The sequence below is a fragment of the Bubalus kerabau genome, chromosome 12 (genome assembly GCF_029407905.1).
Source record: "Bubalus kerabau isolate K-KA32 ecotype Philippines breed swamp buffalo chromosome 12, PCC_UOA_SB_1v2, whole genome shotgun sequence".
Taxonomy (NCBI): Eukaryota; Metazoa; Chordata; class Mammalia; order Artiodactyla; family Bovidae; genus Bubalus; species Bubalus kerabau.
Genome location: NC_073635.1, coordinates 24664695 through 24678877, shown reverse-complemented (window position 1 = coordinate 24678877; position 14183 = coordinate 24664695). Strand labels below are relative to the sequence as shown.

Genomic DNA, 14183 nt, shown 5'->3' with positions numbered 1-14183 from the left:
TTTAGAAAAGGCAGAGGAACCAGAGACCAAATTGCCAACATCCACTGGATCATGGAAAAAGCAAGAGAGTTCCAGAAAAACATCTATTTCTGCTTTATTGACTATGCCAAAGCCTTTGACTGTGTGGATCACAGTAAACTGTGGAAAATTCTGAATGAGATGGGGATACCAGACCACCTGACCTGCCTCTTGAGAAACCTATATGCAGGTCAGGAAGCAACAGTTAGAACTGGACATGGAACAACAGACTGGTTCCAAATAGGAAAAGGAGTACGTCAAGGCTGTATATTGTCACCCTGCTTATTTAAATTCTATGCAGAGTACATCATGAGGAACACTGGGCTGGAAGAAGCACAAGCTGGAATCAAGATTGCCGGGAGAAATATCAATAACCTCAGATATGGAGATGATACCACCCTTGTGGCAGAAAGTGAAGACGAACTAAAAAGCCTCTTGATGAAAGTGAAAGAGGAGAGTGAAAAAGTTGGCTTAAAGCTCAACATTCAGAAAACGAAGATCATGTCATCTGGTCCCATCACTTCATGGGAAATAGATGGGGAAACAGGGGAAACAGTGTCAGACTTTATTTTTTGGGCTCCAAAATCACTGCAGATGGTGACTGCAGCCATGAAATTAAAAGACGCTTACTCCTTGGAAGGAAAGTTATGACCAACCTAGATAGCATATTCAAAAGCAGAGACATTACTTTGCCAACAAAGGTCCATCTAGTCAAGGCTATGGTTTTTCCAGTGGTCATGTATGGATGTGAGAGTTGGACTGTGAAGAAAGCTGAGCACCGAAGAATTGATGCTTTTGAACTGGTGTTGGAGAAGACTCTTGAGAGTCCCTTGGACAGCAAGGAGATCCAAGCAGTCCATTCTGAAGGAGATCAGCCCTGGGATTTCTTTGGAAGGAATGATGCTAAAGCTGAAACTCCAGTACTTTGGCCACCTCATGCGAAGACTTGACTCATTGGAAAAGACTCTGATGCTGGGAGGGATTGGGGGCAGGAGGAGAAGGGGACGACAGAGGATGAGATGGCTGGATGGCATCACTGACTCGATGGACCTGAGTCTGAGTGAACTCCAGGAGTTGGTGATGGACAGGGAGGCCTGGCGTGCTGTGATTCACGGAGTCGCAAAGAGTTGGACACGACTGAGCAACTAAACTGAACTGATTCAGACTCCTATGTCCTAAGCACTATACAAACCACTGGGCTTTCACTGATAATCAAGTCAGAGGAGATAACGCTTAGATAACAAGTCAAAAAAGATAAAAACATAATTAAACACACAAATAAACAGAATGATTTTGGATTGTGATAAAAGCTGTGATATCAACATTGTCATGTAAAGAGAATGTCTGAGAATAAAGGGTGAAGGAAAGGGAAAGAAAGTGAAGTCCCTCAGTCCTGTTGGACTCTTTGCGACCCCATGGACTGTAGCCTACCAGGCTCCTCTGTCCATGGGATTCTCCAGGCAATAGTCCTGGAGTGGATTGCCATTTCCTTCTCCAGGGGATCTTCCTAACCCAGGGCTCAAAACCGGGTCTCCCGCATTGTAGACAGACGCTTTACTGTCTGATCCATCAGGGAAGCCAAGGGTGAAGGAAGAGGACAGTAACAAGGGTCGGTGTTCTGCGTCTTTACCAAGAAAGTGATAATAATGAGCTGAGGCCTGATACAGAAGCCTTCCATTGCATCAGGCAGAAGAAAATGTGAAAGCAGAAGCCATGGGGTGGGAATGACGGTGGAAAGAATGAAGAGATTCTCTAAAACTCTTAGAGGAAAACAAAGGCAGAACACTGACATAAATCACAGCAATAGTTTTTGGATCTCCTAGAGTAAAGGAAATAAACGCAAAAATAAACAATGGGGTCCAATTAAACTTAAAAGCTCTTTTTTTTTTTTTTTTTTTGCACAGCAAAGAAATCATAAACAAAACTAAAAGACAACATATGGAATGGGAGAAAATATTTGCAAATGATGACCAACATGGGATTATTTCCAAAATATACAAACAGTTCATACATCTCAATGTCAGAAAGACAAACAACCCAATCAAAAATGGGCAGAAGAAGTAAATAGATATTTTTCCAAAGAAGACATACAGATGACCAAGAGGCATATGAAAAGATGCTCAACATTGCTAATTATTGGAGAAATGGAAATCAAAACTACAATGAGATATCACCTCATACGGGTCAGAATGGCCACCATCAAAAACCTACAAAAAATAAATGTTACAGAGGGTGTGGAGACAAAGGGAACCCTCTTACACTCTTGGTGGGAATGTAAATTGGTGTAGCCACTATGGAAAAGAGTATTGAGATTCCTCAAAAACAAAAATAGAATTATCATGTCATCCAGCAATCCCACTCCTAGGAATATATCCAGAAATGAGGACAACTTTAATTTGAAAAGATACATGCACCCCAATATTCATAGCAGTACTATTTATAAAAATTAAGACATGGAAGCAACTCATATTTTCATTAACAGATGAATGGATAAAGAAGATGTGGTAGATATATACCTGGACTATTACTTAACCATAAAAAATGAAATCATGCTGTTTGCAGCAACAATGGATGGACCTAGAGATTATCATATTAAGTGAAGTAAGCCAGACAGACAAATATATGATAGCACTTAGTGTGGAACCTAAAAAATGATACAAATGAATGCATTTACAAAACAGAAACAAACTCACAGACTTAAAAAGCAGATTTATGGTTACCAAAGGGAAAGAGAGGAAGGGATAAATTAGGAGTTTGGGACAGATTCACTTCAGTTCAGTTCAGTTCAGTCGCTCAGTAGTGTCCGACTCTTTGTGACCCCATGAACTGCAGCATGCCAGGCCTCCCTGTCCATCACCAACTGCCGGAGTCTATCCAAACCCATGTTCATTGAGTTGGTGATGCCATCCACCCATCTCATCCTCTGTCATCCCCTTCTCCTCCCACCTTCAATCTTTCCCAGCATCAGGGTCTTTTCAAATGAGTCAGTTCTTCTCATCAGGTGGCCAAAGTATTGGAGTTTCAGCTTCAGCATCAGTCCTTCCTAGAATATTCAGAACAGACTCCAGGAGTTGGTGATGGACAGGGAGTCCTGTCATGCTGCAGTCCACGGGGTTGCAAAGAGCGGGACACAACCAAGCGACTGAACTGAACTGAACTGAATAACTTATAATGAAAAGAGTCTGAAAAAGAACATATATAAACAGAATCATCTTGCTGTATATCTGAAACTAGCACAAAATTGTCATTCAATTATATGACAATGAAAAAAAAAAAGGAATCAGATGGACCTTAATTAAATAAATAATAATGGAGGGATTCTCCACCTTCTTTTTTGCCTCCTTGCAGTTCTACATGGTGTTTCTTTCCATATTGACTTTTTGTAACTTCTCTGCCTGGATGACTCCAGGGTTTCCACAGAAGCTCAAGCAAGGCCTTTTCTGTTCCAGGAAGCCTCCCCTAAGACCCTAGGACCAAGTTAGGCAGCATTTTCCTGGGCTCCAAAAGCAGCTCTGCCACAGTCTTTGGGGCCCACATGGTGAGAGTTGTGCGGACTTTTCTTCCATCCCTAATACCCTGGTAGTTATCTGAGGACAAGGCTCTTGTCTTTGATTTCAGCATCATCAGTAAGTAGCAAACAGAAAAGACTCTCTTACACAAGGTAAGTGAAAGTCCTAATAAGGAAGGAGGACAGGGAAGGAAGGAGGGAAGAAAGTGAGAAAACGATATCAGTGAAGGACATAACATATAAAATGTTCATGCAATATAGCTAAAAATCTATTTTTAGCTTATACCCAGGTTGCTCAGTGGTGAAGAATCTGCCTGCCAATGCAGGAGATGCAGGTTCAATCACGGGATCAGGAGGATCCCCTGGAGAAGGAAATGGCAACCCACTCCAGTATTCTTGCCTGGGAAATACCATGGACAGAGGAGTCTGGTGGGCTGCAGTACATAGGGTCACAAAGACTCAGACATGACTTAGTAACTAAACAACAACAGCAACAGCATTTTCTGCTTAAGTACTACAGTACACACACACACACACACATATGGATTTCACTGTAGTGTCCAAGCAAGAATAAAATTCTAGGCTCTACCTATTTATGATAAGAATTTATTTAAAAAGTAAACTGAATATTAGCAATATTATGTGATTACAGACTTGTCAATATCATATTTATTGATATCACACATTTCTTATAACTGGCATGTAACGCCATGTAATCAGAAAAATAATAAATGCTGTTTTCCAAACATAGTATTTAAAAGCCCATTCACAATAAGCATTGTGATACTGATACCAGGGGGTTATTTACAGAAGAGGAGTCCGAATACCAAATGTAAAGTCAGTCTTAGCATTCTGAAATAAAACATTGCTGCTGCTGCTGCTGCTAAGTCACTTCAGTCATGTCCGACTCTGTTTGACCCCATAGACGGCAGCCCACCAGGCTCCCCTGTCCCTGGGATTCTCCAGGCAAGAACACTGGAGTGGGTTGCCATTTCCTTCTCCAATGCATGAAAGTGAAAAGTGAAAGGGAAGTCACTCAGTCGTGTCTGACTCTTAGCGACCCCATGGACTGTAGCCCACCAGGCTCCTCTGTTCATGTGATTTTCCAGGCAAGAGCACTGGAGTGGGGTGCCATTGCCTTCTCCAAAAAAAATTCTAGGCTCTAGGACATTTCTGGAAGAAACCCAAACTTGGCCTGGGACTTGCTGTCTTCTCATTTTGCTGTCCTCTGTCTCAATGGCACCCCACCCCAGTACTCTTGCCTGGAAAATCCCATGGACGGAGGAGCCTGGTAGGCTGCAGTCCATGGGGTTGCTAAGAGTCGGGCACGACTCAGCGACTTCACTTTCACTTTTCACTTTCATGCATTGGAGGAGGAAATGGCAACCCACTCCAGTATTCTTGCCTGGAGAATCCCAGGGACGGGGGAGCCTGGTGGGCTGCCGTCTATGGGGTCGCACAGAGTTGAACATGACTGAAGCAATTTAGCAGCAGCAGCAGTCTCCAGCATAGAATACACACCCTGCAATCACGTGTGGACTTGCACTTGGAGAGAGAAAGAACATTATCTTGACCAGAGCCCCCTAAGCCCAACCACTAGGTCCCTCCTATGTTTACTTAATAGCAGCTGCCAATAAGATTTCCAGCTCCCCACTGCCCGATATTAGAGGTGAATGTAGCAGAGGAAGAAAAGAGGTTTTGGATTGCATGTTCCAGAGCCACCTGGGGAAAATCACTGAGCTTAGGGAATGCCACAGAGCAAAACAACAATGGAGCCCTGCATTTAAAACTGAAGTGGTGGTTTTGAAATGAGGAAAAACAGGCCTTCTTACAGCTCGCAGGGAGCTTGTAAGGGGGCAGATGAAGGTAAAAACCATAAAGAAAAAAGCTTTCAGTGTTTCTCCATAGCAGCAGAAGGCACACCACTGAGTGCTCCCTAAAGCCAAAGGGAAAAAGGGAACAGAGCGTGCTACAAAGAATAAAAATATAATCCTATGGGATTGTTTTCCCAGTTCTATATTACCGAGAAGCAGTCGATAAACACACAGCTTCAGAATTAAGCTTAAGGCTCATAAATCGCCAAATTATAGCACAGGCATTATACATCCTAGAGGGTTTCACTGTGCGTTTCTTTTCCCAAGACTTGAGACAAAACATAACTAACCTTTATTGAGAAAACCTATGAATATGCCACATATGGTCGAAGGAAAATGAGGGTAAGGAGAAGTGTAAAAGTTCCTCCTCATTCCCATAGTTTATCAGGGATCTCGAGCAGGATTTTTACATTGTATCTCAAAGCCACTAGGTTTTCTTGACAACAATAATTCTTTGCCAACCCATTTAGTTTTTGTATTGTACTTCTATATGTGGGCTGGAATAAGCTGTTAAATTCATGATTTTGAAAAGTGGTAATTCTTAATTTTGTTTTGTGATGAGTGACAGAGAAGATATGAGACATTAAATTATGACCCAAACAAAAGCCTTAAATTTAAATAGGAAGTTTTGTGCAAAAGCAGCAATAGACAGGGTTCTTCACTGCTGACAAATGAAATGATTGGATCTGAATAGGGGCTGATCTTATTGCTACTCGTTTGTCAATTATCATGGAGTCAGAAGTCCCAGTTGGATACAGAAAAGTTATTCCTTGGAGAACCAGTGAAATGTGCTGATAGCTCAGTTGTATCTGACTCTGTCACCCCAAGGACTATAATCTCTGTTCATGGAATTCTCCAGGCAAGAATACTGGAGTGGGTAGCCATGATTCCTTTCTCTAGGGGATCTTCCCAACCCAGTGATTAAACCCTGGTTTCCCACATTGCAGGCAAATTGTTTACCATCTGAGCCACCAGGGAAGCCCCTTGAAGGACCAGAGAGGGTGTCTAATACACAGTGAAATTTTTCAAATATATTATCATTAACCTAATGTTTTTAGTTGATGTCTGCAGCAAGTGAAAGTTACGTTGAAAAGAGTTGCTTATTCTGTGGACACAATGCATTTTGTTAGGTGAACAGAAGTATATACCTCTCTGAAAATAAGTCACTTAGTCGTTTCCTTTTTGTATTTATTAAAACAATAACCAGAATAATAAACCAAGTATAGAACAAGCTTAAATTTAGCTCAATATTTTTTTAAGGCAAGATAAAATTTGTGTCATAGGGTACAGAAAAATTTCTGCTTTCCAGTTTGAACAAGTAATATGATCATAATGGCTATCTAAGAATTTTTGAATATTTATTTGTATTCAATTTTTAATTTTTCAAATATAAACTCTCATTGAACACACACACACACACACACAAAACAATATCAAGATCCCCTGGAGAAGGTAATGGCAGCCCACTCCAGTATTCTTGCCTGGGAAATTCCACAGACAGAGGAGCCTGGTAGGCTACAGTCCATGGGGTCGCAAAGAGTCGGACATGACTTAGTGACTGAACAACAACAACAACATCAAATACAAGCTATATTTTATATCTAATTTCAAGTTAAAGCTTGCTATTTTATGTTTTGGAAGGTATAAATTTATCACATTCTACTCAGTGCTGTTCAAAAGGATGAATTTATGCAATGTTGTAGACATATACCATTTCATATTTCATTGTGGAAGAAACAGAAACAATCACTTTCAGATACGAATTAGGAAAAAGTGGTTTCATGTCATTAATTAGCTGTAAAGAAACACATGGGGATTGAATTCCAAGCTCTAAAAACCTAGTGTTAAATTAAATGCCTAATGACCTGTCATAGTACTGTCAGCCAGGCTCACAAGTCCTGAAGAGGCATTTGCTTCATCCATTATCCAGTGGCAGGCACTGAAATGTTTGGGCCCCAGGAGTGGGTGGGCAGAAGCGTTAGAATGCCTTTATCCGTGTTGCCTTTGCATAGCAACAGCAGGTATGTGAACACACTTGGAGGACCAAGATGCAGGGCCCAGAAATCGGTCAGAGTGTGCTCCCAAGTACAGAGGAAAAGGAAAGTAAGCTAAAGAAATGTAGCTTTTTATCCCTTTTATTAATACAAGTCTCTTAATTATTTACATCACTCAATGTAGCCTCATGTATTAAAACTCTGCCATATGCCTGGCATCCTTGATAAATGCTGGTGTGATAAGAGTTCCTGATTCTGTGGTCTAGCAGGCAGCAGTCAGGTTCAAAGGGCATACATAATCAGTGCCTAAAATATATTAAAAAAATGCAAAGCAGGAGGACAAATTAAAATCGAGTGTGTAATACATAATCTAGTTACTTTTGAAAGCTTATAATGGAAGAACTACAGCATGGACAACCCTAGGCTCTGGCATAATGTTTATACATTATGCATTTTTGATGAGACTATTGTTTTAAAATAAATAGTTTAGCATACTGATTATAATATTAGACTGTAATGATAAACTTCAAAAAAAATTTTTTTAATTTATTTTTAGCAGTGTGTATGTGTCAGTTCCAAACTCACAGTTCAAAAGTGCTATGAAACCCATGAGGCCTATAAAATATTCAGTATACATATTAAAACATTTAATGATGAAGTCCACTCTTTTTGCTGCAGGACATACAATAGAGTGGTATATATCATTTCTCTGCATGCCCTTAGCTTTTTATACTGCGGTTCCATGAAGGGATAAACAAAAATAATTATAATAACAGTAATAACTAAATGTAATAGACAGCTACCCTTCCATGGACATAAATGCCAGGAAGTACGCCTAAGTCTGGACCAGTGTTATCATGCTTCACCTTAACTATTGACCTATGAAGTAGGTAGTATTTTCCCATTTTAAAGGTGAGAAAACAAAAACTCAAAAGCTAATTGGTATAACATCACATACCTGATTAGGCGTGGGAAAGAGAATTATATCCATTTCATAGGCTTCATACTTTTATAGAATTTTTTTTCAACCATCAGAGATGAGTTACTTGATACCAACAAAAAGCTATCTCCAATAGTTTTTAGATGGCCAGAAATTAACCTGAAAGAAGGCATGGCTAGGTATGCACACTCAGATGGAAAGCTTTCATTTCTCTACCACGTGACAGGGGAATATTAATATTTGACCTCTTCCTCTCCATCTTTGCATTTCCTTAGGTTTATTTCCCTTTTTTAAGTAGGATTTTTTTTTTCCTACCTAACTCTTGGATCTTACTTTGCAGATAAATGAAAGCTCTAAGAATCCTGTTAGCAGTGGAATAGACCTTAAGAAGAAAGAAGGGTATCAGGATCAGGGCAACCATAACAGGGTGGGTGATGACATGAGGAGGGAGAGATGGGAAGAATTTGAGAGGACTTCTGTGCTATGCCACAAATGCAAGGACTTACTGAAGGTGAATTTCTGCACTTGGGGCTGAGAGAAAGAAAATTCATGAAAGTGAAAGTCTCTCAGTTGTGTCCGACTCTTTGCAACCCCATGGACTATACAGTTCCTGGAATTCTCCAGGACAGAATAATGGAGTGGGTAGCCTTTCCCTTCCTTCCAGATCCTCTGGAAGAGCTCCAGGGGATCTTCCCAACCCAGGGATCGAACCCAGGTCTCCCGCATTGCAGGCAAATTCTTAACCAGCTGAGCCAAAAGGAGAGTTACTTCCAAAAGCTGCTCAGGTGCCTCTGATGATGTTACATTTGGCAACCTCTGTCTTCTCTACGTGAGAAAGTCAAGGAAATCTAAAGAAGTTTTAATTCATGAGTTAAACCTTGATATACAATTTCAAGTAGTACTTACTCACCTTGACAGCACATTAGAATTATCTGGGTAGTCTTTTAAAAAATACCTCTGCATTTCCAGAGGTTTTGGTATAACTGTCCTGAGCATTGGGATAGAAGCAGCAGTGCAGTGTTTATTTTTATTTTTATTTTTTTTTTAGCAGAGAGTTTATTTTTTTATTTATTTATTTTTTGAATATTTATTTATTTATTTATCTTTTAATTTTATTTTATTTTTAAACTTTACATAATTGTATTAGTTTTGCCAAATAAGCAGCAGTGCAGTGTTTAAAAACAACCTCTCAGACAATTTTACCGAGATCCGGCAAAACCCACGACAATGGGGCAAGCAACATGAAACAGGACAGAGGTCTTTGTATGTTAAGAGAGTCCTGGGTGGAAAGGCCCAATGTGGGAAAGCACTACAATTATGAGTGTCTGCATCTGATTGAAATGTGAACTATGAGTAGTGATGGCGAACAATGAAACTAACGATTTAGGCAGAATCCATATAAAGGGAGCTCTGACAGTTTGGACTTCATTTGCAAGAGTGAGAAAGACACTGCAATGCTTTACACAGAGCTCACATGCTCAGATTTATGATGACCAAACAGAGGGCTTCTCTAAGACAGGGGGCTTTCAGTGCTATACCTGAAAAACTATCCCTAGATTTACTTTTCCTAAAACACAAAACAAAGACCCTTAGGTGGTGCGGTGGTCAGTGGATTGGAGGAGGTAGGACTAAAGGCAAGGTGTTGAATGGAAGAAACCACAAGTGAAAACAGGAGGAGGCCAAACAGTACTTGCAATGAAGCAACGTTGCTGCCATAGCAAGAGAAACCAATGACGAATTCTGAGTTGAAAACAGGTTAAGGGCATACTTCCAGAGAAAGTGGTTTTTAAGAAGAGATCTGAATACATGAATGTTCCCAAAACAGTTCGAAACAGAGAAGAGAGAAAAAAAGAGAGGGATGTAGTAAGTAATACCTAATCAAATTCAAATAACCCATTCTGTGTTAGCTAAGTAAAGCAAACTAAGACAGAGACATTATCATATTTACTTGGGTGAATGACTCTCAAAGTTATTTCAGCAGAAAAATCTCAGTTATGGAGGGGAACACTGTATGCAATACCCTTTTCCTACTTTGCTCCCCAGAAGTACTCCCTTTGCCATTCTTCCATAATAGTTGTTTGATGTCCATGAGACAATGTCCCGATAGTATGAGACATTTTTTTCCCTCCAAATTATCCATATTCTGATGTGGAATTTACCAGACACAAGAAAATATGAAAGGTATATTCTAGACATCCTAGACTTGAATAAGAGTGAAAAATGAAGCAAATGAAGAATTAAAAGACAGTCAATGCCTAACAGAGTTGGACTACATGCCTAACAGACTATACGCCTAACAGAGTTGGACTATAAAGAAAGCTGAGCACCGAAGAATTGATGCTTTTGAACTGTGGTGTTGGAGAAGACTCTCAAGAGTCCCTTGGACTGCAAGGAGACCCAACCAGTCCATCCTAAAGGAAATCAGTCCTGAATGTTCATTGGAAGGACTGATGTTGAAGCTGAAACTCCAATACTTTGGCCACCTGATGCGAACAGCTGACTCATTTGAAAAGACCCTGATGCTGGGAAAAATTGAAGGCAAAAGGAGAAGGGGATGACAGAGGATGAGATGGTTGGATGGCATCACCAACTCAATGGACATGAGTTTGAGTAAACTCCAGGAGTTGGTGATGGACAGAGAGGCCTGGCATGCTGCAGTCCACGGGGTCGCAAAGAGTCGGACACGACTGAGCAACTGAACTGAACTGAACGCCTAACAAAGGTCAGCTCTTCTTGCCTCATTTGTAGCAAATGCAAAACTCTTACACAACTGCTGACCAGCCACCAGAATCCAAAGGATCTAAGAGGAGAGAGCCATTGTTCGCCGCACAGTCCCAGGGTTCTGATACCACATGCTATAGAAAGCAGCTGATTGATACAAATCTCTTCATATTGCTCCAGGATAGGATAAACAGGTATGAGTCCAGGGCTATCCCCATGTTGATTTCTCTCCTTCCTCTTAACAACTCCCTTAATTTCTAAGACAAAACCCAGATTACTACCAAGTTGAAAGTTAATGTTGCAAAACTGTTGACTTACCTTCAAGAAAAGGAAAAGTAAATTTAAAAGAACATAGGCTATTGACTATATAGAGATTACATATATTTTTTTCACTTTAATTTGAAGAGCTCTACAGGGATTGCATTGCAACCTTTTCATACAAAATAATGTATTTAATTGCTTTCCATTTTTAACCTAAACACTGCAAATTACTCAGGCAAGGAAACATGCAGGGAGCCTTCCAGAACTGAGATTTTGAATCTATTCAAATGCATTCATACTGAGCATATTGAGATCAATTCACGTGGAGCATCTTTTCTCTATCAAGTACTGAAGTAGGACTGATGAATGAGACAAACATGTTCCTGACACTGACAGCCTAGAGAAGTGAAGTGAAGTTGCTCAGCTGTGTCCTAGAGAAGGCAAGTAAAATACAGCAATACAATGCAGCCCAGAATGTGCATAATGAATGCATTTATCCTAAAGGTTGTATGGAAGAATTGCTTCATGGAATCTGTCTGTGGGAATAGAGAACTGAGTGCGCTTTTAAGAGCGAGTAGGACTCAGCCATGTGAACATTAGTGGGAAGGCAATCCCAAAACATCAGAGATGGGTCAAAGACAAACCTCAAACTTTTGTAGACTGAAACAAGGAGAACTCATGGTTAAAAAGGTATAGAGCAATGTGTTGTTGGATTCCATTTGCTAGTATTTTGTGAGCATTTATAGCACAGGGAACTCTACTCAATACTCTGTAATGGCCTATATGGAAAAATACTCTAATAAAAGAGTAGATATATGTAATATGTATAACTAATTAACCTTGCTGTACAGCTGAAATTAATACATTATAATTCAACTATACTCCAATAAAACTTTTTCTCAAAAAAGTTCTTCCTGTTCAGTCTATGCCCTTAAAAAAAAAAAAAAAAGTATAAGGGAAGACATTTATGCTAGAGTTTTATTTAACACACATGCTCTTACTAGAAAATCTTATCAAGTATTTTCAGATCGGTAATTTTTGAATAATTTAGGAGTACGTTTCATAAAATACAACCTGGAAAGTTATGACCAACCTAGACAGCATATTCAAAAGCAGAGACATTACTTTGCCAACAAAGGTCCGTCTAGTCAAGGCTGTGGTTTTTCCTGTGGTCATGTATGGATGTGAGAGTTGGACTGTGAAGAAGGCTGAGTGCCGAAGAATTGATGCTTTTGAACTGTGGTGTTGGAGAAGACTCTTGAGAGTCCCTTGGACTGCAAGGAGATCCAACCAGTCCATTCTGAAGGAGATCAGCCCTGGGATTTCTTTGGAAGGAATGATACTAAAGCTGAAACTCCAGTACTTTGGCCACCTCCTGCGAAGAGTTGACTCATTGGACAAGACTCTGATGCTGGGAGGGATTGGGGGCAGGAGGAAAAAGGGACGACAGAGGATGAGATGGCTGGATGGCATCACTGACTCAATGGACGTGAGTCTCAGTGAACTCCGGGAGTTGGTGTTGGACAGGGAGGCCTGGCGTGCTGCGATTCATGGGGTCGCCAAGAGTTGGACACGACTGAGTGACTGATCTGATCTGATGATTTCAAAGAATGTATATGAGTGTAAAATCTTATTCTTGATTTTATAACACTTTATTAGCCATCCAACACTACTTTGCTCTTGAAAAACTGTCAGCTCTAGGGAAATATGCTCTTTGATATTGAATGAGATACTCCAGAACAATTCTGTAATAATTTTGCTTTTTTCCCCTTCCATTGTTATTTCAAAAACTAAAATAGAAAATGCAAATGCAGAGTCATTTTTAAAAATGTATCTTTTAAAAGCTATTACTACTTCATATTTTCTTATTACATGTTACGTGTTTTTAGCTTCCTTCATCCTGCTGCACTGTTAGGTTCTATCACCCTCCAATTCCATAACTTCACAGAAACAAAAAGTACAAGCATCTTGAAAGCAGTGTTAGAAATTATCAAATGTTTTCTATTGCTTTGCTTCTAACATACCTAACCAAGGACTCAATTTGTGGCTCTTTGTTCAATAAACCTTGAAATTGGGTCTTTTCCTAAAATATACAAAAGGATCTAAGCAAAGAAAAAACATCTTTAGTCAAGTTAAGTTTTTCATTAATTTCTTCTAGTTGCATATTAAAATTATTCTAATATCTAATAGATATCTAATATCTAATGTGGAATATTTAGGGCCAACTCAAAAAAAATTAAATACATTTTTTTCAGAAGCTTCTTTTTCTTTTTCATCTTATATATGTAGTTTTCCAATACTTTTGTTCTAGAATAATTACTATAATTCACCAATGAAAAGAAAACCAATATTTTTTGGAGGTAGAAGTAAACATATTTTTGAGAACTTACTCAAAATCAGTGATAAAAGCAAAAAACAATTATGCTAAGCAATATGTATAATAGATCTGAATTTTCCTCATTTAATATTCAAATCCACAGAAATCTAATGAAAACTGTATTACTCTCCTGCAACTTACTTCTTTAACTTCTAATTCCTGACAAATAAAGAAACTAAGCCAGACATGAGATAAGTTTTAGAACTTCCACCTGCTGTTGGACCAAAAGCTTTCTTTTATTAATAATTTCTAATAATGTATTTTTATTAATATCACACATTATAATTTACTCAGAGCATTCATACATATCCACTCATTTTATACTTCCTTCAAATCTGTGAGAAATATATTTTATATGTATAAAGTATACATATAATCAAGTATAAATATTAAGTCCAAAAGGTCCATCTAGTCAAGGCTATGGTTTTTCCTGTGGTCATGTATGGATGTGAGAGTTGGACTGTGAAGAAGGCTGAGCGCTGAAGAATTG

The 14183-nt window shown here is 39.3% G+C and overlaps 1 protein-coding gene across 6 annotated transcripts in view; it reads right to left on the bottom strand.

The window, feature by feature from the left end:
* The window catches only part of TRPC4 (transient receptor potential cation channel subfamily C member 4), a 144439-nt gene that overhangs the window by 93769 nt on the left and 36487 nt on the right, over window positions 1-14183 (bottom strand). The window lies entirely within an intron of this gene.